Source organism: Giraffa tippelskirchi, chromosome 2 (genome assembly GCF_054371585.1).
Source record: "Giraffa tippelskirchi isolate mGirTip1 chromosome 2, T2T-mGirTip1v1.2.pri, whole genome shotgun sequence".
Lineage (NCBI taxonomy): Eukaryota > Metazoa > Chordata > Mammalia > Artiodactyla > Giraffidae > Giraffa > Giraffa tippelskirchi.
In genome coordinates, this window is record NC_137276.1 from 162,837,956 (window position 1) to 162,842,380 (window position 4,425).

The following is a 4,425-nucleotide window of genomic DNA, read 5'->3' on the forward strand; positions in this document are numbered from 1 at the left end:
GCAGCCATGATATTAAAAGATGCCTGCTCCTTGGAAGAAAAGTTATGACTAACCTAGACAGCGTATTAAAAAGCAGAGACATTACTTTGCCAACAAAGGTCCGTCTAGTCAAAGCTATGGCTTTTCTAGTGGTCATGTATGGATGTGACAGTTGGACTATAAAGAAAGCTGAGCGCCGAAGAACTGATGCTTTTGAACTGTGGTGTTAGAGAAGACTCTTGAGAGTTCCTTGGACTGCAAGGAGATCCAACCAGTCCATCCTAAAGGAAATCAACCCTGAATATGCATTGGAAGGACTGATGTTGAAGCTGAAACTCCAATACTTTGGCCACTTGATGAGAAGAACTAACTCATTTGAAAAGACCCTGATGCTGGGAAAGATTGAAGGCAGAAGGAGAAGGGGATGACAGAGGATGAGATTGTTGGATGGCATCATTGACTCAATGGACATGGGTTTGGGTGAACTCCGGGAGTTGGTGATGGACAGGGAGGCCTGGTGTGCTACAGTCCATGGGATTGCAAAGAACTGGACACGACTGAGCGACTGAACTGAACTGAATAGTGGTGGTGGTTCAGTTGCTAAGTCATGTCCTACTCTTGTGACCCCATGGACTACAGCCCCCCAAGGTCCTCTGTCCACGGGATTATCCTAGGCAAGACACTGTCATGGGTTGCCATTTCCTCCTCCAGATCTTCCAAACCCAGGGATCGAACCTGGGTCTCCTTCTCTGCAGTCTGATTCTGTACCAACTGAGCCACCAGGGAAGCAATGAGTAATAATGTTTTAATAATGGAGCTAAATAAGTCCCTGAATAAAGGTTGCTATGGATTTACCACGAGTATGTGTGTGCTGGGTCGCTTCAGTCATATCTGACTCTTTGCGACCCTATGGACTATAGCCCGCTAGGCTCCTCTGTCCATGGGATTCTCCAGGCAAGAATACTGGAGTGGGTTGCCATGCCCTCCTCCAAGGTATCTTCCCCACTCAGGGATCGAACCCAAGTCTCTTAAGTTTCCTGCATTGGTAGGCGGGTTCTTTACCACTAGCACCATCAGGGAAGTTTATATATAATAGAGGTAGAGTCAAAAGGGTTTACTAATGGATGGTTTTGCCTATCTGAGAGAATGAAAGGAATCAAAGTTGAGAAATAATCTGGTGCTAAGTTATGTGGGGGAGAATGTGCAAGGGACAGAGAAATTAATTGAGGAAAGATAAAGAGCTCAGTTTTAGATGTGTACTTGATATATGGGAGACATCATTTGTAAGCAATAGACATCTGAACCCTCTGTTGTTATCTTTTAATCTTGGCCACAGTAATTACATACCTTTTTTCCTAAGAACCATCTTCTATTTACCTTTTTATGTACATTACCGAGCAAATGCCTGGGCTGGACAGTTAGTGCTTCATACATATTTAATAATCTTCTCAAAAATAAAGCTTTCCCCTTAAGTTTACATCTATCAGTATGTCCTCATTTAGACTATAAAACTTCAGATGTCTCTAGTCTAGGTCTTCAACAGTGTTTGAAACTTAAAGAATACTAATCTGGGTCCAATCATTTTGCCAGTCTGGCCAGCTTCCCACTACCCCACCACTCCCATGGCTGGTTTTAAAATTTTAATTGTGATTTATCAAACAAAAACAAAAACACCAACTCAAGATGCTTCCACTTGAGGAGGGACGGACTGCTTTTCAAAGTCAGCACTGGACCAGAGCACACTTTCTGATAATTTCAAACTAGTGGGGATCCTGTTAATTGTGGTCTTGACCCAGACCCTCCCAACCCACCTCCTTTCCCCCAACAACTAGACTTGGGAAAAAATAAAATGGCAGCAGAAGCTTAATTTGCCAACAAACCATAAATCTGCTTCAACTTCTGCAATTCAACATTTTGGATTGAGTTCTGCTAAAAAAAAAAAAAAAAAAAAAAGGTCATTTAACATTGTTGATTTCTGTGGTGTCTATCTTGCTTAGTAGCAATTTTGTTATAGGTCACTAAAGAAATTTTACTTTCAAGAAAGTTGCAGAAGAATCTGCCATATAACAAGGTTGTGCTAATTATAATTAGCCTAAGCTTCTCTACAAGAAAGTTCTCCTCAGAATTAGATAAGTGTGTAGCTTATTCCTTCCTTGTTCCCCCAAAGTGTGCTCTCTGCTCCATAAATACGTGTAACTTTTAATGTATTTAAAGGCCGGGTAAATCTTATGTCCACACTTCCCAATTAGCTTGGCATGATGCCCTACAATGAAGCACTTGAGTATTTTTCACATGGGTATCTTTTAACTTATGTAAGAGATACTGCCAATACCAGGGTAACTGAACAAGTATATAACTAAACTTTCTCATTCCTATGGTTGTAGGGTCTGATGCTGCTGCTGCTAAGTCACCTCAGTCACATCCAACTCTGTGCGACCCCACAGACGGCAGCCCACCAGGCTCCCCCGTCCCTGGGATTCTCCAGGCAAGAACACTGGAGTGGGTTGCCATCTCCTTCTCCAACGCGTGAAAAGTGAAAAGTGAAAGGGAAGTCGCTCAGTCATGTCCGACTCCTAGCGACCCCATGGACTGCAGCCCACCAGGCTCCTCCGTCCATGGGATTCTCCAGGCAAGAGCACTGGAGTGGGCTGCCATTGTCTTCTCCGTTGTAGGGTCTATTACTGGTTAATACTTTTTCAGGTTGAATCATTTATTAGATCAAGGCATACTGCAAAGTTGCTTATAATCCCTTGACTAAAAAGTGAGGTCAAATGATATTAAGACGCCAAAGATCAGCCTGTACAATCCTCTTCTATTTCTAGTCAACAGTCATCAATCCAAAGGAATCAAAGAACAAAAAATGTACAAGTTTTCTTCCAATTCCAATAATTTCCATTGGTAATAGAACTGAAATGCAAAACACTCACTTGGCAGACTTACTAAACATTTCAGGTTGGGCAGTTGAGATAAAATCATGACTAAACACTTGCCAAATCCACCCTCATTTACCTCCTTTCTCAGCATTACCTCCCCCAAATAATTCCTCAAATAAAAAACTAGATGAGTCAACCCCAAATTCGAAGTGTAGGAGCCAAAAACCCCTAACACCTCTCCCCCTAAACACTAGGGCAGCTAACCAAGGCTTAGGGGTGTGAGCCACAGACTAGACACACTTGCTATTTGCTCTTTTATTTTTCCCAGTGAGTAGCAGATGTGCTCCTGTCAACCAGTTATGTGAGCTGGTGGGGAGGACAAGGCATTTAGGAAATTTGCTTAAAGCAGCAAGTCTGAGCAACAGTCATATCAATACTAAACCACAACAGCTTATAACCAACCACATCAACCACACCCTCATCTGTCCTGGACATGTATTCTATAGTTTCTTGCATAAGTTACTAAAAATTAAGTCTTATGCCTGGCAAATTACATACAATCCATTATGTGCAGTTATTGCTACCATGTCTTCCCTCTATCAATGATACACTGGTCTCTTCTTTTAGGAAGAAGTTCAATTTTCATGTATTAGAGGCCCTAGCTGATTTATTTACTCCTATCTGGATGCTACTTGAGGGAAAAGGGAATTTGGGGTGGTTGTGAAGTGTTTTTGAAAAACACTAAGTTAAATCAAATTTTAAACAGGTTCCTTAAGCAGGATGTCTCAGACTCTTTTAATATGATGATGTGCATTATTATAAATCTGGGGGGTAGGGGAATAAGCCTACAGCAAGTGCAAAGCATATTTGCTCACAGAATCCTTTTCATGGAACATCTTGTGGGATTGAGAGTTTCATGGAACACACTGAGAAATGCTGGTTTAGGCATATGTTTATACAGGCTAGCTTGGTACTTACTTTGTAACACCATCTATGAAAAAAAATCATGCTTTGTGTTTGAAACATCGTTTAGAAACTAACTTGTGGAACACAACCTAGTCACATGCATTTATACATCTCCCGCCACTGTATAATTGTGCTTTTTTTTAAGATTTTTCCTAAATGGTGTGTAAACCTCAAATAAAATTTCCAAATTTCTTCAGATTAAAGTAATATAAAAACTCAAACTAAACACTTGAAAAATGTTACACATAAAGCACACAATGTGTATCAATAATCCAAATGAAGTTTACTTGTAAGGTACAACTTCAAAAATGAGGGAATTTCTACACCTAAAAAGGTATGAATAGAGAGTATGAAATTTAGTTATATCCTGTCATTTGGCATGTATGAAACACTGAAACCGAAGAATCTGACCAAGAATATTTTCCTCACTTATCTGTTCTGCGTGGTTGTTTTGAGGATTATATCTTAAGACACCAAGCACAATGCTGGGCAACTAAACAAATTACTCTAACACAGTGAAGTCCAAGACCCTCTTCTGGTATCCAGAACACTCAGTAATAGAACATGAGACCTGGGTAGCAAGAAAATAAAATCCACACACAAGCAA